Raw genomic sequence first — 22,628 nt, 5'->3', positions numbered from 1 at the left:
TGTTATTTTAATTTAAGGAGAAATTGAGTGGGTCAGGTAGGATGTTTTGGAGGGAGATTATGCCTTTCCTGAAGAGCAACTGAGCACCCTCAGGAAGTAAAGGCTGGAGACTGCTAGGTGTTGCAAGGAGAAGAGGTAAAGAAAAGAGTCATGGAAAGAAGCTGCACACTGTAAGTTCAGCAGCAAAGAATGATGTGAAGAGCAGAACAGTAATTGCATCTCTTGCCTCACAGCACCCGTACCAGGTTTAAAGGGCACTCCTTGAATCCACAGGTTCCTGTGATAATTAGTTGTCAATAATCTTTCGTATTTGTCTTGCCATGCCTATGAAATTCCACCTTTTTGATATACACACGTTTCTTGTAAGAGCTAAAGAGTTAATCTAGTGAGCTGATCTTTTAAGGATATTTTCTTTTTTTTACTTTTCTGAATTATAGTTGAGACACAGTTGAAAATAAGTGCAGGTATGTAGAATTTCTTCACCTGTCATTTGGGAATTATAGTTTACTGTAATGCATCAAAAATGTTAACCTTGCCCACGCTTTATTTGCACTATACTATTGCCAAAGAGGATGTAAGTGCCCTGAATGACATCAGTTAGGGGTAGTCTTGCTTACTTGGTTCCTGATAATCAAGAAAAACTGGTTTCTGTGGGAGCAGAATGCTAAAACTGAAAAACAGTTGAAAAATTAGTCTTCTTTCATTTTCTTACCATATACTTTATTGGCATAAATACACCACGAGGTCTTTTATTTCTCTCAAAATTAAATTTACAGAAAACCACCAACATTCCTTGTTTGTAGCTTCTTAAGATATCTAGTACAGTCCACACCAATTCTGCCAAATGTGCAAACCTGATGAACTGAAGCATGCAGTGTATAGGGTTTTCTTTGATGGTGAGTCCCCAGCGAGAAATATCCTTGATCAACCCAACATTCCCTGAGAACTTCAGAGGGAAGAGACTGTCTTCATCCACCACCACTCACTGAAGAGCCAGAAGAGCTGAAAAGAATGAATTTAGCTAAAGCAGACCTCATTTGCGTGCCTGATCTTTTCCTCCCCCCCCCCCTCCCCCCCCTTAAAAATACCAAAACCAGTTAAGTTCTTTTTTTAAACTGAAGTGAATACAATAATGTTATCTGAACAAATGCAGGCTGGAAAATTATTTCCATTCTGTCCTGGATAGGGCTCATCTGTACACGGCAAGGTGGTCCTCAAGAGAGCTCAGAAGTTTTATCTGACAAGTGAAGGACTGCCCAAAGTTTTGTCTCCATGCCAAGAGTTCTGAGACTATGTGTATTGAGGGTCCCTCCCATAAAGAGCAGGATGACAGCAGGGACTCCTTGTTTAGGAGTGTGACAGCAGATGTGTCAGCATAATAAATATGAGTAGTAAAAACAACAATTCAAAGTAAAAAAATAAATAAATAGAGCCTGCAATATTTGTTCTGTGAGATTTCATTTGTGATGAAAACAGTACTGATAACACACCGATGTTTTAGTTATTGCTGAGCAGTGCTTCCACAGTGTTAAGGCCTTATGCGCTGATGAGAAGTAGTGAATTAATTCCTTATTTTCCTTCACTTGCACACACAGCTTTTGCTTTACCTATTAAACTGCCTTTATCTCAACCTATAAATCTTCTCACTTTAACCCTTACAATTCTCTCCTCCATAACACGGAGCGGGGAGCAAGTGAAAAACAGTGTGGTGCTTAGCTGCTGTCTGTGGTTAAACCTTGACAAATGCCTAAGAAAGAAAGAGGTTTTCATTTGCAACAGAGCTCTCAAACCCTATCAAACTTCTTGCTTTACCATATCATATTACAAGTTTTATATCCGTAGAAAACAGTGCAAAGCAATGCTTGGATCTGAGTACTACAAGGGTTCGAGGAATTTAAATCTGGATTTCAGTTTCACCTATTTAAGCTCAACTGAAATCATATCCTTGATCTCCACCCACCATTATTCTATAATTGTTATAAATATGTTAAAGGTAATTGATTAGGTTCAGTGAATTATAAAATAGGAATAAATAGCACTGTTACTTCATTCTGTGTTTATTTGGTATTGAATTGGATAAACTCAGTATTGTTTTGATTTGGTACAGTGTAGAATAAATGAATTTGTGTTTTAAATGTTGCCAGAGACACCAATTAGAGATATATCCTGTCATAATAAGCACTGTGCAAATATTGCTTCCTAGAATAAATGTTTTTTATTTGCAATAAAAAAATTATAGTATCCTTTATAGCTGCACAGTCTTGAACATAAATGGGGAAGAGCTTAGGCACACTGGGAGTTTTGTGTGACATCAGAATAGAATTTGTCTCTTGAGACTTGGAGATATAAAATGAAACTTAGAACTATCTGTACTTCATTTGAGGTATAAAATACCTTTTAAAATGTCAAACACCTTTTTAACTATAAAACAACACTGATCTATATATTTTTTTTAGAGGAATAGGTATAAAAGGCATGGAGTTTTTCTTCTTTACCCACTCCCTTTGGATTTTCTTGCATATAAAACTGGTACTTTACTTGTTTACTATCAAGCCAACACGGGCAAGTAATTTGTAATTTATACCATGTTACCTTTAATTCCTAAACACCCTGTGCATTCTGATATCACCACCGTTTTATATGACTGTTTATTCTGTGGGTGAAATTTTTGAGTACTGAATGTAATATCCCTTACTTAATTTGGTCCTTGCAGTTTACTATGTATGGGATTATTTTTGTTTATATCCCTCATGAATTGTCTTACAGTTGCTTGCATTATATGTGTAAACAGCCAGTGAAATTTCTACTTGTGAGAATTAATCCATGGTCTCAGAGACGGAAGTCAGGGACTGGCCTGTGTACAAGTTTGTTTAGAATAGAGCAGAGCAGAGCATAACAGAACAGAACAGAACAGATCATTTCAGTTGGAAGAGACCTAGAACGATTGTCTAGTCCAGCTGCCTGGCCACTTCAGGGCTGACCAAAACTTAAAGCATATTATTAAGGGTATTGTCCAATATCTCTTAAACACTGACAGGCTTGGGGCATCAACTACATATCTAGGAAGCCTTTTGCAGTGTCTGACCACCCTCTCGGTAAAGAAATGCTTCCTAATGTCCAGCCTAAACCTCTCCTGGCACAGCTTTGAACCGTTCCCACATGTCGCGTCACTGCATACCCAGGAGAAGAGCTCAGCACCTCCCTCTCCACCTCCCCTCCTCAGGAAGCTGCAGGAAGCAATGAGGTCGCCCCTCAGCCTCCTTTTCTCCAAACTAGAGAAACCCAGAGTCCTTAGCCTCTCCTCATGGGACATGCCTTCCAGCCCTTTCACCAGCTTTGTTGGCCTCCTCTGGATGCATTCAAGCACCTCCACATCCTTCCTAAATGGTGGGGCCCAGAACTGCACACAGTGTTCAAGTGGAGGCCACACCAACGCTGAATTCATTGGGATAATCACTCCTTTTGACTGGCTGGGTCTACTGTGATGCACCCCGGGGTTCAGTTTCCCCTCCTGGTGGCCAGGGCAGCCAGACTGACTCACGCTAAGCCCGCTGCCGACCAGCACCCACTGATCCCTTTCTGCAGGGCTGTCTCCGGCCACTTCTCTCCCATTTCATACTTGTGGCCAGTGTTACTCCATCCCAGGTGCAGAATTCAGGATTTGGACTTGTCAAATTTCATGCTGTAGATGATTACCCAATGCTCCGATCTATCTAGATCCCTTTACAAGGGCTCTGGTTTGAGAGACTCAGCAGCACCTTGCAGTTTAGTATCATCAAACTTGCTAATGATGCATTCAACTCCTGCATCCAGATCACTGATAAAAATATTGAACAGAACCAGCCCTAGAACTGAACATTGAGGAACATTGATGGTGACCAGTCACCAGCCAGATGTAGCCCCATTCACTACAACCCTTTGAGCCCTGCCCTTCAGCCGATTCTTCACTCAGCACACTGTGAATCAGCTTATCCCACAGCTGGACAACTTGTCCAGAAGGGTACTGTGAGGGACAGTATCAAAAGCCTTACTAAAATCCAGAAAAATTATCCACCACATTCCTTTCACCCACTAGGCAGGTGACCTTATCATTGAAAAATATTACCTTTGTGAACCCATGCTGAGAGTGCCTGATGACTGTGTTCTTTAAATGTCTTTCAATAGCACCCAGTATGACCTTCTCCATAATTTTTCCAGGAACTGAGGTTAGACTAACAGATCTTTAGTTCCCTGCATCTTCCCTCATGCCCTTCTTGTAAATTGGAATAACATTGGCTAGCTTCCAGTCACCAGGGACCTGGAATTTCAGGAAATGTTAAGAATTACAGTCAACTGCTAGGTGCCCCAGATTTGAATTGGAGGATCACCCTTAAAGGTTAACATCTCTAGAATACCCATTTCAGTGCTGTGCCTGATGGGAATGTCAGTGGAGATAATAAATGGTGTGGACTACATCAGAAATCAGGTATAGTCCACTAAGAAATTAACTATAGAACCTTTTTCAGATATACAGCAGGCATTGTTTCCAAACTTTAGTTATCCATTTGCTCTTCTAGAAGACAAGTGTTGAACTAATATTCACTAGTTACAAGAAAAAAATCATTTTATTCAACTCCAGAATCGTATCTGTGGTGTGCTCTCATTTCTTCATGAACAATATCAGTAAATGATTTAGATAATTCATTTTAGAATATTTGATGTGAAATGCTGTATGTAGCTTCTTCATAAATTCTTAGGTAACCCTTGTGCTCCTTGAATAGGTAGTCACAGCAGTCTAAGCAGGAGAAAATCTGGGCTGAGTCAATACTTTCTGTAGAAAGCAATATGCTGGTGAATATAGCCATTATACATTCTACCGTGTTCTTACCTCTATTTTATAAACAGCTTTATTTAGGGAAGCTTCATTACTTCCTAATTATACTTACTTCCCACCCTTTTTCCCTCATTAAGAACTGAGTAGTCAGCACCTCAGCAATTATATCATCATCACTAATCTTCTTCCTCTTCATTTATTAATTGGAGTCTTTTGCTCTAGTTTCTTTTTTTTCGCTGCATATAAAAGTCATTCTTATTCCTTTTATTTCTTTTGGCTAATAACATTTTTGTTAATAATTCTTTGTTCAGCATTAATATCACAGTCAGAGATGATAAGGCTTGATTCTGCTGGAGTTTGTACACACAGAAACTGGGAGTCAAGTTAAAAGCCTAAAGCAGAACAGTTTTAATCCAAACTTTCAGCAAAGCAAGTCTGCTCTTTTCCTGGATAGTGCTGGTACCTCGTTCTGCATGATGTCTTTGGTTTTCAAGAGACATTCAGGAAACAAAGTGATTCTAGAATATTGGTTATGAAAGACCCAACATTCAGCTGATCCTCACAGATTTACTAAATGTTTTGTCATGGCTGTGAGGGACGCAAAGGACTTCTGTGCCTCTGTTACAATGACCGGAAAGGTACTTGTCAGCAGATTTCCTCTGGCTTGCATATAGCACTGATGGCAGGGTGCCCAAAGCACCCTAGATTTATTTTCTAGATCCAAATGAATTAAGTCTGTCTATGGGTATGTGAAATGATCTTAAATGCACAAACACAAAGAACACCCCCACAGCCATATTATCCCCATGCTAGCTTTTGCACAGAGGCAATAAAATTACTGTCACATAACATTGGTAAATATAGTATGTATAGTATAGTCATCTTCAGAGGCTTCAGTCAATATAAGGATGTCAGAGTGGCAAATACCCTACAAAATACAGATCATCTTACAAGTCCTATCCCTTAAGAATCATATGCATTCAGATAAACACAAAGCTCCAAATATTTTTCACATAAGACTTTTATGTAACATTTTATATGAAAATGTACTCCATGTGTTCCTTGATCATTTTCTTCCTTTTACTTTTGAAGTCTTTCCAGCAATTTTTTTTTCAGGCCTTCCCACTGGTCTCCTGTTGCATTCTGCTAAATAGTTTTCCTGCTCATCACAAGGTTATTTCCTACTCTCGTTCTCTTTCTGCTCCCATACTTTCTGCTCCTGTATTTCTTTGTTCTTCCTCAATCTCTCCTGCTGTTGTCTGTTCCCACAGACCTTATCACTGTTTCATCTGTTCCTTTTTCTGACAAATGCTGCTTTGCATATCGCCGTTTCTCTGAAATATTCTCCTAACTCCTCCCTCTGATTATACTAAGCATTATGCAGGGCTCCTCCAAACCATGCCTGCTCTTCAAAACAAAGTGATTCTCCATAGCATTATGCTGCTCCCTTCAAAATTCCTTTGTTCTGTGGCTACCATCCAGCTGATCATATATTTGCTCTGCTCCCACTTACTGTCATTACACTGGAGTCTCTTAGTAGTGTAATTTCCCATCATCGGTTCATGGTTTTCCCATGTCTCCCAAGTGCCTTCTAAATAGGAAATTAGTATTGCTTTAAAGTTCATGCAAAGTTCAATTTTGGTATAATCAATAGCAAGCCTGCTTTCCTGTCCAAAATCTTCAACGAGCAGTCTTTTTCCCTTTCAGTCTTTTCTTATCCTTTCCTATTTGGACACTCAAAGTGTTCATCACACCAGCTCTTACTCCTTTCTCTTTGCCATTGCATTCAGGACTGAAGCAAAGTGTTTCACTTGGACTCCTCCTTCTGATGACATATAGCTCTTTTTGTTAAAACCATGGCCATTCCTTGCATCAACAGCTAATCTTGAAAGCTTTCTAGGTAAAAGGAGAAAGACTGCAACAGGCAATGGCATTTTCTGGGCTTAGATTTATTTTCTAATCTGCCAAATTGCATGCATTTCACGTCTCCAGCAGCCCCGCTGGAACTCTAGCCATTCATCAGGGCTGCTGACATTACTTAATAGTTCTTCCTTTCCTTTAGCATCCTCTTTTCACCCAGTCGTGATTTTTTTCTGCCTTGTTTTTCACCAATTTTTCAGTCAGCAGCTATGGGGAAGAACAACACGGATGAAGAGCAATGATGGAGAGAACACTAGTGTCTCTGATACCAGGGCTCTGCCTTTCACACCTACTGTATAGGCACCCCAGCTCTTAAAAACACCCTGCCCAATACCATATACTCACATATACTGATGCCAGCTCCCTACAGCAGCTACAGATGTCCTGTTGCAATTCTTGCCACTCTGTGGCTGCCCAGGCCTGCCTGATGCACCGAGTCCTTCCACAAACCAGTCACTGTTCTGTTCCGTACCACTGCCCGCTGCGACTGACCTGGCTTCCCTCGCGCTTCCTTCCCCAGGTATTCTTTCACTCTCCTGCATGATCCAGGATCATTCTTCTACATTCCTCCTCTTTTCTTTAAAGAAAATTTGAAAGTGTGAAGGCCATAGTATCATTTATTTTTCTGGAATGTGCAGATTTTGTGTGCTTAAATCTCCACTCATCATTTGCCTTGACTGTGAGAACAGGGAATTAATAATCTCCATTTTTGAGGAAGAGCAGAGATGGAACTGCAAAGGTCAGCAGTTCTATACATCCTCCCTTTTTACTCATATTTTCTGATTTTCTTTCCTCCCTTCGCTGCCTCCCATATTTCACCCCACAGATTGTGGTAATGTCTACTGTGGAAAGACTTACTACAAAGACATTACTACTTCTCTGCCTCTATTACTTACAAGGAAGATGAGTCACTGCACAAACATGGTAAGATTAGCATCCTGTCCTCTCGTGGCCTACACTGTGAAAGTCAATATGGTGGCCATTGTCCAGATTGTGTGAGTTGTGCCAGGAAAAAAACAATCAGTCTCCTGCCAGCACGCTATGTGTTGCAGGTTTATTACACTGATCCTTTCTCCTGAATGTCATAAATATGACATGTTGCTTTAATAATTTTTATAAAAAAATTGGAAGGGGAATAACATGATGCCGTTGTTCCATACTACTGCACCTGTATTCTTAAGCTTGTTCTATGTAAACAAACATAAATACATAATAAATAAACAGAAAATAGTCATTCTTGATCCAAATTCAAATCGATAACACTGAGAAACACTGCATGTTTGTACACACATTCCTTTTATTTACCAAAGTGGATCTTAATTGATACTACTCCTCATGTCAGCAAATCTGAAAAAATAACACTTGCCTAGGAATGGGCAACACTAAGCAGCTCTTAGATGGTTTCTTTTTTCAGAGTTAGAAGGACACCTTACTGTTTATCACAGTAACATATTCTTCTGATATATTGATGGTACATTTTCCTGTTAAAATCAGTCCGTCTAAATTTCTGGAGGCTTTGGTTAATGAAATACTGGAAAACTTTGCTAGCTTTTTATTGTTTAGAACAATTTGAAAAGCTGCTCATAGAGTTGGAGAAAAGCAGATGGTATTTTAAGGAATGGCATAGACTTTTATATGATCATTCTTTTCTGTAAAACTAAGGGTTTTTTCCGTATTATTTTTTCATGAATATATAGATGCTCGATGCTCCCTCATCTCCAAGTGCATTCATAAAGCTACACTTTTTTTTTCTTCTTTTTCATTTAGAGAAGAGAAAGAACAACTGCATCCAATTTTAAAATACAATAAACCTAGATGCTTGTTTCTTATATTTGTGGGATGGGAGCTTCTTACATTTATGGGACTACATTTATTTTTGATACAAAAGATTCTTATTGGGTAAGACTGAATCTATTTGCAAGAGGTAATGTCATTAGAAGCTGAAGTGTCTCAGCACCATATGGAACTGGATATTTAAGCCTTTGTCCAAACAAAACCCTTTCATATCTAATATTGTATCTCCCAGAAGATCTGTTTACACATACACAAATCATTTACACTTCCTCTTGATAAGCAGAACACCTTCAGTCTACAACTAAAAGGTATTTTCCTAGCTCTGAAAAATTTGAGTCATATTTCTTTTTCCTGTAATTTTTCTACAGCTTTTAGGAGTGTAAATGCAAGAATTATGCAATATTCTAGTCTGTTAATGTCATACAATGAAGAAATAGACCATCTCTCAACTCTTCTCAAATACTGCCCTGCATTTACATTAGAGTGTTGTTAGGATATCATTCTTAGCTGCTTGTACACAGTGACTTTCTTTTCTGAGCTGTTGCTTTCCAGTATGTAATCCTCATTCCACAGCTTTGTCCAACATGTTTTTCCTTATATAGATATTTAATAAGTGGTATTAGTATGGCTTTCCACCACTATTTACCAATCTTGATTGTCAATTGTAATTTGAGTATTGTATCTCCAATATTGTATGATTTATTCCCATTTGTTTCTGAAAGCGCAGAAATGACACCTTACATTTAGTAACATCTGAAGAGGCTGAAGCTTGCTGAATTCAGTGGAACCTCGGTTTCTCAGTCTAAGGAGTTAAGCAGGAATGTTGGCTTAACAAATTTTTGCATCCTGCATGCCTATCTATCTGTTTCCATCCCCATGCAGGAGCATGCTGCTCTTTTCATTGTGTCACCTGTAACAGTGAATTAATGTGGGGTTAAGATCAGTCAACCCATGTTTTAAAGTCAGAACCATGAGTAAAGTAGGGAGTTAGAATTTAAGCCAACCTTCCTGCCAAACCCACTGTATTGTGGATTTGTGGCTGCAGCTAATTCCTACTTCCTTTAACATATGAATTATTGATATTTCATACTTTTTTGAAAAAAATATCTAAGATGTTATGTTATGCATATTTAAATTGATTTCCAGCAGATGTGGTACTATTGCATAAACTATATCTGTGTATAAAAAATGGCAACCCTCTTAATTTCGCAGAAGTTCCAGAGAGATCCTTTATGCCTAAAAGGCTTCTTCTGGGTTGTGAGACATTAACCAATTAGCTTGTGTACATTTGGACTGGCTGTGCATTATCAACCATGTGAACATGTAAAGGATTTTTACCTTAAATATAATAACTTTCATGAGTGCTAGAAAATATTTCCTTTCTTCAATATGAAGCACAAGAAAATACCTGTTTTGAAGGGTTAATAGGGAAAAGGGAAAGCTAAATAACAAAATTATGCATTACTATGGTATTTCATGTTCTCTATAGTGTGTTAAAGGTTTCCTAGTAACAGATCAAGTATTGCTAGGTATTTTAAATGGGACAGAATACTGTCTACTGTAATTAGCAACTATTCAGCTTCTGAGAAAATCGGGACCATGAAAACCTACTTCATTTGTCTGCACTTGATTACTGAAGTATATCACATAATTTACAGTTGTCTTTTATTATATTTGCGTCGCAAATCTTAACTAAGATATATTCAAATGATCTGAAAAGCAAAACTGCTACAGATAGCCACAGTAAAAAAAAAAAATAGAAGTACCCTGTCTTGCTTAAAATATCATAAAATTTTTGACGTAAGTTATTTTAGCATATATATATAGATATGTATGTGTGTATGTATGACATCAGGTTTAAAGAATTTTGACCTACTTAAAATGTGTCACATGAATTCTGTCATTTAAGTGAATTCTTAAGAATTTTCTTTCATTTGAAAGCAAGGTAGGGGCTTGCAAGAAACAGAATTTCATTCTGGGGTTTTGTATGGCAATTTAATCTACGACTTTGGTAAAGCTACATTTTATTGAGAGTAGGAATTCTATTCTGTTTCCTCAAGTGGCAATGAAATAAAATGAATAGGAACATTTTATGCTTTACAGCATTATAGTACTTAAGTTTGAGAAAGACGTGAAACAAAGGTACAAGGATAATTCTGTCTTCTGAGTTTTAAGGGTAACGTCTTCTCTTCCCACTGATGAAAGGTCTTATAGACTGTGATCTCATACCCTGAACATATTTTACTACAAAATGAATCTGCATTTTCATCAATTTTGTCTTTGTGTCCTTAAGAAACAGAGCACAATGATTTCTTCATATTGTGGATTCTCCCTAATATGTCCTGCTATTGTAACAGGCTCATAGTTACAATGTCACAGACCATTAATTTATCCTTATCATTAACAGTCTAGTTTCCATATTGTGCACAGATTTGACACAGTGACTACAGTAAAGGAAATTCCCAGCATTCAAGATAATATCTTATTGTTCTTTACTCCCTTGGATAGGTGTCCCTGCCCATGGCAGGAGGGTTGAAACTAGATGATCTTTAAAGATCCTTTCCAATCCAAACCATTCTATGATCATAATTTATTTTTTTCTACTACTGTTTACATAGATTGTGTGGCATATTCATTTATATTACCGATATATCGGTAAGGAAGAGGTAGAAACTTGTTATTTGGAAGTCCCATAAATTCTCAACACTGGCACTGTATCAAAGACTATTCAGTTTGAAAATACATTTTGTTCATGATAAAATAGAGGATCAGAGTAGATGATACAGACACACTAACATATGACTGATGAGGATATCTGAGACAGCAAAAGTCATTGTAAGCTGATGCTTTGCTTTCATGCTTTGTCTAGACTCAAAGTCCCATGCAGACTCAAACAGACTAATACTGACTGCATCTGAATGATAAAGCCCCATGACATTATAATTACATTTTTGTGATATCCATGAGAGGCATTTGCCAGTGATGTGCCATATAAGGAAAACCTGGAATCAGGTTTTTTTTAAGCCAACTGTTTCATATTTTGCTATGTAACTGTGTAAAGAATGACAGACTGTATTACCCTGATAAACCTTGTGTAAATAGAGAAAAAAAAAAAGAAGAGAACTACTTTTTAATGCACCAAGTTTTCAGTGAAATGTGAGACTGAAGGGAAAGTAATTCTCTGTGGATGAGTTCAATCCAGTTAATGAAACCAAATGGCTTTTGCCCTGTGCTTATTTGTTAGTTTATTGTTCTGAATGGTAAAATTTTCACATCAAATAATTTGATTATTCTACTGCAGAGATGTTTGGTTGTTTTTTGTTGTGTTTTTTTTTTTTTAATAAATTCATTGTTTTTGTTTATATATGCAGCACAGTCTGCCATTTATGCTCATGTGGACTTACTTTTCTGCCTAAAAAGCTCACTATTAATTTTTCAGTAGCATAGCAAAACACAATCCTCCTGTGGTGGACTGTTTTGGCTTAGTAGGATGTACTCCATTTTCCTGTGTGAACACCATTTTAATTGCAAGACTGCAGTGTCTGAATGCTTTCATTTTGTCCTTGGTCTTGTTTTGAATATCCAAAACAGCATGTATACAACAGTAGGCCGAGAGTGTTCTCAAGCATCAAATAATATTGAAAGGTCATGTGATCATTAATTTAAAGGGTTCAAATTACTCAGATGCTGACACCTTTTGCCAGGATGTGCCTTAAGTCGTGGAAGGGAGTCACCTGAGCCAGGGAGGCTGGAACTCCATTGAATGATCATATCAACTCATTTGGTTCAATAGCAGATGAATACCTCAGCATCATTACAGTTGCATCTACTGAATGCCAGAACAGAGACTTCCCCAGAATGTACCATAACTACCATATGGCTTCCATGCTCATACTATACAATGTGCACCTGAGTCATACCGTGTTGTTAGACTAGTACCCAGCAGAAGATTCACCTGAGCCTGAGAACTTCAGAAATTCCTTTAAGTCCTTCAGTTCTGACATTGGTTCTGGTGGTTTTAGAGAAGTGATCAAGCAATCCCACTTTCTGCACAACACGCACAAGATGGTTGCATCACAATTTAGAAAGTGTAGGACAATACTGGATTGGAAAAATTGGCAAGCTGCCGCTGGATTCACCTTCTTTGTATACCACAAGAGCGAATAACATGATTCTTATAGAGCAGGTAACAGAATAAACACAAAAATGTGGACATTCACTTCATTGAATTTAGCCTCCTAAAAGTTTGCTAGCCCTTTTTAAAGTTAATAAAGTACACCTCATATGTTTATTGGAAAGAGACGTGAAAAAGAGAGGACAACTGAGCCCGTCCTACAAAAAGTGTCAAAGACAGGTAGGAATTTCATCCCAGAGGTGTCTGCCTCTTTCCAGTAAGACAGAGGGAGCCAAGGTGACTAGTTTAGTTGGCCAAGTAGGGAAAGAATAATCTGTTTAGGACTATTTGCACAACAGTTTTGCACCCTGATCAAGGAAGGTCTGTAGGTGTGTAGCATTTGTATCCTTTCTGATGGACCAGAGAAAATAATTTGCTGATTGGAAACCTTCAAGGGCGTGGAATATAATGAGAGAGTTCTTTTCATACTGAAACAGAAAAGTTTCTGAGTTGACCAGAGCTAGACAGACCTTTTACCAGTATATAAAGTTTAAGGGAGGAATCCCCAAAGAAATGTCTGGAGTAGGGGGTGGGGTGTGTGTGATTTAATAGGAATACAGTCTCATTGGATGGGATTTACTTAATTTAATGGTAAAAGAGTATTCTGCCATTTGGTCAAAATGTTACAGTATATTACAGAAACAACATATACTATAATTTATAAATACTTTTGCTTTTGTTCTTTCATGCCTTTCTCTTCTTTGGTGTAAAGGAATTCAATGATGCAAAAGTAGAGGGCTTTTTTTTTGTGCCTAAATAGCAAAAAATAAGTGATAACAATTAAATGTAAACCAGTGCAGCTCAAGAAAGGTGGAGTGAGATCTAGCTAAGAAGCAGAAACAAAGCAGAATTCATTTATGGAGTTAACAGAGGTATTAATTTTATTTGAAATGTGGAATAATTCTGGAGGAAATCTCCAAGACAATGAGCAGTCTATTTATGTGAGCACTACTGAAAAAAAGTACCAATACAGAAAATGGGCATTCGGTGGTGTTTGAAAAAAGTACAGTTTTGTAGTATGTTTTCTATAGATTACGAATGAGGATTAGGACCTAATAAAGTTGCAGTATGTGGCAAATGAATTCATATTCCAACAATGAACTGATATCTGCACAGGGTTTTGAAAATCAAAACACTATAAATTATAACTGATGGTCATTGTTATTTGTTTAGATATTTTTCATGTTTGAGGTTAATAGATATTTGTCTCCATTCCACCAGCTAGTACATGCTTTTAAAGGCAAATCATTGTTACAGGGCCAGATAGCTCTTACACAGTAATATATGAGAAGACAGTGAAAGGCTTAAACAGCATGCCTTAGATTGCTCCCATTTTTCAGAATGCTGCAGTGCAGATTTTTTTTTTTTCTTTAGGAAATCTCTAATGTGAAAATATGACTACATATAGTGCATATCTCATGAGTGTGTCAGTCCTCTAACGTACTAAACAGCATCAATTAACTAAACGTTTTTGATTGACTACTCTGAATCATCATGTCCTAAGGGTAAATTTGGTATACTGAGATTAAATTTTTCCTAGTGACTCTCTGAACATTAGTAAGTAATATTTTGAAAAGGTTTATTCTTTGTGTACAACCAAAGTCTTAGAGTAACCTATTGAAGAAACCACACTCAAGTGTCTTTATTTCAAATGTTATATACATTCTAATGCATGACAGCACTCAGAAAGAACTCAGTACTAGTAAAGATAATCATACTATATGAGATGTTCCTGTATTGTAACAACTTAGGGTTGAGTTATTCGATGGGTGGAAGAACATTCTAACAGAGGTAGGTACAAAACAATTCTCATAATCTGAAATGCTGGGAAAATTGTTCTTTTCATCATTATCATGCTGTTTTATGAATATCGTCTCAAGTAAGGCAGATGAACCTGTGAAGATTTCAAATTTTTTTTTGCAAGGAAAAAAAATAGGAAGTGTGGAGGGGGGGTTTCACTTTGACATCAACAGTGTGCATTTTTCGATAATCAGATTGATGGTCCTTTTTGCACATAAGGTAATAATGAGAGCTATTACTACAACTATCCATTAGTATGCCCAAAAGGAGTACTTAGTGTTTGAAAAAAAGATATGAGTATGCAGAAGCATATATCAGTTTTCTCCTGAAGTCTCCAGATATTAAAAGCCTATTGTGCTTAATGTGGTGAAGGTTTAGCAAAGCAATCCTATGCATCTTCCCACTGTGGGGACTCCATTTTAAGCATTTGCTAAATCCAAGCATTCAAGTCATTCCGCTGTCAAGGCAAACAAGGCTCCTAATTCCCACTTTTTTTCTAGAAGGGAAAGCAAAGTGCCACACTCCTCGTGGTAGGAGTCAGTTTCTTTTTTTTTTTTCCCCCTTTCTGGTCAGGTTTTATAATTGCTCCTTAAATTAACTAGGCTTCACAGATGTGGTGCCTCTTCTCAGTGGGTGGCCCTTTTATCCCTTTCTAGTCCTGGTGGGGAGCCTGTGCAGCTGCAGCTGGCATTACATACAAATCTACTTCTGAAAGTGGTAGCAGTAGGGGAAGACTGTGTATAAACATGCACACAATATTTTTGATTTCTGAACTTAAGTAATTTTAATCTCTTATGGGAAATTCGAAAGCTTTATGTGATATTAAAATTCCTCCTTAGTTTATACCTGCTCAGGAGGAGCAATGATCCTAAAGTCGTGAAAGCAAGGTCTGAACGAGATCTCAGGAGTCTCTTTCAACACAGCCCAGCTATACCACAGTCATAAGTTACAGGAATTTTCCAGACTTACAGCTTAAAGAGTAACACTTATGAACATTCATGTTAAGATTACTTTTTTCTCTAAGCACTTACGTCCAGATTTGTAATCGAATTAGGTTAGGATATTAATGCAAATTTACCTACATTCAATTTCATTGACATTCCTCATTCCTTTCATAATTGTATTAATCAGAATGGGTTAATACAGAAAATACTCTCTTCCTACTATATAATATTGACTGTACGGTTTGTTGGCCAAAGAAAGTTGAAATAAAAGTATAACACGGGTCCTCTTTGCCACCGTCTATCTACTTCTTAGCACTAAGATGGCTGAAGAAGTAAAAGTTCTTACCGTAGCAGCTTCAAAACAGCTGGAGAACACATGGAAACGGGAAACATGAAAGAAGTTTTTATGGCACTAGTTGTGAGTTCATGTCCTCCCATGAAAAAATGTATCAGCAATGTCAGTGTATACATATATTTGCACATACCAGGTATGTGTATGCATATAACTTGTTCCTCCAGTCATTGCTGGCTGTAACTCTAAATAGTTTAACCAAGAGAAAGGAGAACTGCTAGTGCCAATAATTGTCTTGGCTCAGCTCTTCAGACTGGTAGAGTGACAACGAATGTTCTGTATGTAGTCACCTCCATCAGTGAATTGAAAACCCTGTCTATAAAAGACAGTATTAAAAAATTTCCTTGTGTAAGATGTACAGGCTTTGTGGGATCTAAGAAAGACTGACGGTAAATAACATCAGCTGCAGTATGTTGGTAGTTATGAATCCATAAAATTTTAAGACCAAACTGTATTTGTAAGTGAATGTGATTTCTCAAACTGATAGCTTATATTTTTTTTAAAAGCCTTATTCTACCTCATAGAACGTCCTTGATTTCCCAGAAACAGCTATATGAATATTGTATTCTTCCCCGTGTAAGAGTATCAGGTAAAATACTGGTTTCAGCACAATAAAAACAAGTGACTGCACTAGAACCTGAGTTGGATATAATATACCTTTATTACTAATGCCTTTAAGCCATTTTCAACAGTAGCTGCTGTAAAATGAGTGTGCTTGCACTAGGACACAATCTAAATAGGTAATCTGTGTAACAATCTTGCTTTCCCTAAGACTATTTCCCTTGTTTGACCTTGACACTCCAGTGGGTTTCCTTTCTGTTTTAAAAGGATCTCTGAGATGTGAAAGAATACGCATGTGACATGAAGTATAACAAGACTGTGTCTTCCCCTGAAGGTGGCCAGCTCATCCTTGCATGATCATCACAGTGGTGGGATTTGTCATTGGAAAGGCACAAGCAGGAGATGCACTCCTGTGAATAGTAGCTCTTTTTTCCCACCAGGATGAGAGGGGAAAAAATTGTCTCTGAGTTGAGCTGACATCAAGACTAGATGTTTGACCTTGATCATGTGTCCAGTAGCACAGATACCTAAGTATGCTCCTGTCAGCTGGTGTTTGTTGGGAGACAGATTTCTGTAGTGCGCACGAGAAGCCACATCTATTTTAGACTTGATGGTGGTGGCATTACCCAGTATATTATGTTACAGTTCTAACAGCTGAACCCAGAGGACACAAAGCTATATCTGATACTGCTCATATACTTTTTGTGTCACTATATACGCTCGGCACAAATACTTCAAGTATTTACAATTCTGTATGACAGTGTCCCTCTGCTACTTCAGCATCCCACATCCTTCTAAACACCTATTTTCTTTACTCCTTTTCGACTATTTTTTTTCTACTCCTGTCCCTCAAATACCAAGGGAAAATGTCATTGCAGGGAAAGGAGAAAATTTGCCCCAAAGTTGGATACTGAATCTTAAACAAATGATATAAAGTTAAGAACCAGTCTAAATTCCTCCGACAGGGGTCTACGTCCCATAACTTGAATTCGAGACAGCTCTGCAGCTAGCATCTAAGTTTGGATTTCCCTGTTAACATATGAAAGATATCTGTCATACCAGTTTGTGCCTAGCGCAAGCCGACTGCTATCTTAAATATAATATAACTCGTTCAATGTTTAAAACATTTTGATTGTCCCTCTTTGCTGTGAGGTAAGAGGTGAATTTTTATTCATGCCTTTATTCATCAAGTTTATTCATCAGGTATTTCATGCCTGAGCAAAAGACTCTACGTTAGTAAAACCTGAGAGTACACAGATAATTGCAATGTGATAAAATAACATGGCAAAACTCAGTCATTTTTGTCTTTGAAATGTACAAGATTTTTTTCATAGCCATCCATTACTTGGCTCCATTTCAAAATTTCTTAAGTTCTATTTGCTGAATTCATACCACTTGAAGAAAGATTATTGCAATGCAGGGCACAAAGTTTTACTGGATTAGTAAAGCTGCAGATATATTTCCCATATAAGACCCTTGTATGGTGGACAGTTTTATTAAATATACATTGTGTCTTTGAGCAATAACAAGAATTCACATATCTTACCTATAGTTGTGGTTTGCATTTATACTCATGGCTAACTTAACGGCTTTAATGCAACTATTTCCTAGGCATGCATTTCTGGCACTAATCCAAATTTTAGCCTGTTGCAGATAGTGATGATTTTTTTCTGCAAACCCTGCAGGCATCTCATGGAGAGAAGATCAGATTCTTATAAACTCCTTTATGTACTAAGCCCTGTAAATCCTCTAGGGCCTTCCAAAGGGTAAAAAGCTTAATAAGCGTTAATTCCCCTTTGACTACACAGACCACTAGTTTCATACAGATAAATAGTTTCTGATGTCCACTGATGTGGATTCTTCAATGTTATATCTAAACCAGATTTTTCTGGATAGAAGGACAGTGTATAACAAGTTGCCAAAAGAAGCTATAGCACCATGGAATATACATTGCTCTGATGAGCCCTGACACAGTGAAAGGTGGCGGAGGGGAAGATAGCTCACAGGTGCAGCGTGAGAGGTTGGCTGAATGTCTCCATGGTAAATGGAATGGCAAGACCCACACAAACAGTGCAGTGGGACTACACTGTGCTCTCGGCATGGGATGAGCAGTGTATACATAGATAGATTTCTGCAGGTGGGCGGGGGCACCACTTTTGTGAAATTCTGCCAGATCTGATGTTGATTATGCAGCCCAATGGTCAATCCAATATTTGAAAAAAAAAAAAAAAATCCACCTTAGAGGGTGATACGCAGACTGACCATTCCCATTCTTACAGGTGGACTGGGAAGTATTCCAAGGTTGATTAGTTCTATGTGTACAGTGGTGGCTAAAGTTTGTAACAGTCCGATGCTGCACTTTGGGGTTGTGGTGAGTGTGTTTGTTTCAGACCAAGCTGGGTTCTCTTGTTAGCATTGGTGTCATTGGCAGATTCTGTCATTCCTCCTAGAAAGCACCCAGAAGAAAGCGTCACTGCTACATTTGGAAGCATGGTCTTGGTGAATGACTGTGGCAGTTCAGGCACATACGTGCTGGAGTCACATCGTAGGTAGAAACTGAAGCAGGTAAGAACACTAAGGGTACATCACGGTGTCACCTGCCTTGGCAAACCTGGCTTCAGCCTTCAGGCAGCAGGACAGGGTGCACTGTTCCTGTGCTACCCCCAGCAGGTCTGAGAGGATGGGCTGTTGTGACAGACCTGCCTAGGACAGTCTGGGGAGTTTCAGATCCACTCTTGATTCACTGTGTGCATCATTCTCTCTTTCAAAGTTAATAAACCACTGCCATTCTAGTTTATTTTTTCATGATTCTTGATATCTTTCACAGTTAATTTTCAAGAAAATAATTATTTTTGTTTACAGAGGAAAGGGATAACAATATTAGCCTGGCAAAGGGAGAGCACTAAGTGTTTTATTTAGAAGCAAGAGACACTCAAGTTATAATGTAGTTCCATTTTAGCTTCTTTTAAATCAGTCTCCAGTTGCTTATTCTGTTTCTGCTGGTGATAGTGACGACATTCCTAAGACAACTTATTAGGAATGCCAGTAAACAGCAATTCATGGATCAAACTGCAGCTTTATTGCTGACTGGCATGACATAACCATGAGAGGCAAAGGTACGAATTTAGAAAGAAAACCAGCTGGTTTTCAAGTACAGCATCTGAACACCTTAGTTTTAGAGTAATTGGCCCCCCATGTTGCAGACAAAAAGAATGTATCAAAATAATGTATACAAAGAATGTATAATAAAATGTATTTTATTAAAAGGATGGGCTAATCTAGAATTTAACATATACATGACTGATTAAAGCTGCTTTTATTATCTGAGATTAAATAACAATGGACTATTGCAAGAATTAAATCATGGTAATAATTGAAATTGAATCAATAAATCAATGGTATTAAATTATCAAGTCACTTAATACAACTACTTGAATCTAGTCATGAGACTGGCAGAAGAAAGAAGTGTGGGGTTTTTTTCTTTAGTTCTGTGTTAGTAACTGAAGGAGAAGTTTCCTTTCATTTGAGTCTTAACTAGTGCTCCAGCTTGAAAATGAATACTGATCAGTCGGTGAACTTTTATGAAGGAAAATGAACCAAGACAGGCAGTAAAACTGTTTTTACCAGCTTTACAGAAGTACAGAGACTAAAGTGACTCTTTCACCACTCACCATTTCTAGTTAGAGCTCATAGCTGCTAAAGCAGTCATTTTACTTCTTCTGCTCTATTTCCTCCATACATAAAAATAGAAAATTTAAGAAACTTAAAATTCAGTGGATGCTTCTGAATGTAATAGCTGCTTGGGGTTTTTTGGAGAAGACACTCCATAATGACAGATTGCACAATTTGAGCTTTTAGGATTCTGCAGGTACTCTTTGCTGTCGATACATTTGCACTGGCATATAAAAGCCCTGTCCTCACACAAAAAGAGCAAAATGACACCTCCCCAAAAATAAAACAAGTGACTACTTGATTGTCCTTGTCGCTCTGTTTGATGTGATTATTTGTTATAATGAATCTCTCATGCAGTGATGGACTAAGTATAGCAAATAACATATGTGTATGTATGTATCTTTCACCCCTTCTTCCTTTGGATGTCTTTCCAAGATAAGAAAGGAATATGTCTCTAATATGTGGTCTTAAATGTTACAGAAAGCATGCTCCACATTATCTGAGGTATTTTCTATGTGACTTTGGTTGTCAAAGTCACAAAAGTACATCGTTCATGAATTTTAGATATGGTCTGGCCCAAGCCCCACACAGGAAGCAATCTTTGGGCTTTACGTCAATCTGTTAAATTCCACTCAAGAATTACCAGTAACATAAAAAATCCATTATCAGAACATTGCAATAAGATGTACGAGACCTGTACTAGAAAACTTGGTACCAATCTTCTATCTGGTGTATGAACCATGGTCCTGTTCTTGGCAGCTGTAGTACTATAGGTTATTGTCAACATACAGTTAAATATGATTCCATGATCTAGTTACTTATTTGCATTAGGCAATAAAATCATGGAAGTCAGCATGTGTCTTCATTCAAGACAAAAATGTATGGATTGCTCTGATCACTTTTAGCCTAACAATGTGCAGCTATGTTTGTATCTCTGTACGGTGGTCTTCTGCTGTAGCCTGAGCTGTGTTCAAATACGGACTTCTCTGCCTGACATAGCAATACAACTCTGTCAAACTACTGCCAGCATGCCAGTCCTAAGGTGAACTATATAATAGAGTTTTCTATTGTAAGGATGTAAATCAGCAGCAGATGTGAAAAACCTAGGAGTAAAACATAACAATACAATGATAAAACTTTGTAGTAGCATGCAGCTTTCCTCGGTTCTCTACTGTCAGTTTGGGTCTCCATGGCTTAATAGCTGCATAAACCTTGCAGACAGCAAAGAGCCATTGATTTGAACGAATTCAGGCAGGCACTGAGGGGGTAGAATTGTATCTCTGCAGGGTATTCACTCTTTCTTTGTTGTCTCTGAATTGCCATGATGTGCACAGAATAAGATTGGCCTCTCGCAATGCCCACCTCAACTGGCAAAATTCTGCACGTTGCACAGTGTGAAGTGGTGTGAGGCAGGGCATGCAGGTGGGGATGGGCAGCAGGCTTAGGAATATTATGCAGTTACTCCATTTATGTTTCCAGAAACTTATGTCCTCTCTTGCCTGTATGCAGTGGGCATGGCCCACTGCCCAAGACCATTTAATTGCATGGGCTAGGATATGAACTGCCAACTGCCATGTTTGGCACATGGAAACAGCAATTTTGAGCTTACTGCAAAAGAACTGAAATGGTATGTGGCTGATTTCAGAGATAATACAGAAAGCTTGAGTTACCATGTAGCTGACATTCTCTGCATACTGTGCAAATATAGAACCAGATTTTCAAACACTTACTATTGACAGCTATGAAAAAAATGTTGTCGATGTGTCTTTCAGCCCAAAGGGAAAGTACTGAAGAAAAAAAGACCATATAAACATGATTTTCACCTTCACAGGAAACCATTCTCATGTTATACAATTAGCAACTGCAGTTTTCCAGGAACTCTTGCAGAAATTTCTTCTATAGACCACAAACAACAGTGTTTAATAAATGGATTTACTGTGTTAGGGTGCATCTTATCCCTGGGTTCCTTTGGTGTAGCAGCCCCTATATCTGTCCCGTGAACAATTCTGCTTAGGCCTGGGAAATCATCAAGGAATGGAAGTAAGGGGTCTACCCAAGAACACCATGGTTTGCTCTGGCGTTTATGCATAGGCACACGCAGATGACTAAATACAAATACACAAACACTTTAAAATATGAAAATTATGATTTTTTTTCATCACATAAAAATGTGTGGAAGTGTCAATTAGTCAAAAAAATGGAACACTTAACATTTTTCTCTGGGATATTCAAACCAAAACCAGCATATAAATCTAAAATTACCAAACTGTACACTACTGTCTAGAGTTGCTGATCATTAATGGAGCACCTTCAATTTTATTGAATCGTCTTTCTCTGGGAAATTTGTTCAACAACTTTCAATTGTCTGTGGTTTACTCATAGAAAACAGTTGTCAATAAACATTGGCAGGTAGGAATCTTACACTAAGCTGACTTATGGTAATGAGATTTCAAACATTTTTGACAGAATAGAAGGACCATAACTAAACAAATATTATAGAGAAGTTTTATGATATGGTTGCATCTTAACCACAGTGTGTGCCCTCCTCCCTTGGTAATCCCGAGCAAGAGACATTTTAAAGGTCACTACAGCTTCTTT

Source organism: Falco biarmicus, chromosome 2, assembly GCF_023638135.1.
Source record: "Falco biarmicus isolate bFalBia1 chromosome 2, bFalBia1.pri, whole genome shotgun sequence".
NCBI lineage: Eukaryota > Metazoa > Chordata > Aves > Falconiformes > Falconidae > Falco > Falco biarmicus.
The sequence above is the reverse complement of the archived record's forward strand: the minus strand, read 5'-3'. Positions refer to the sequence as shown.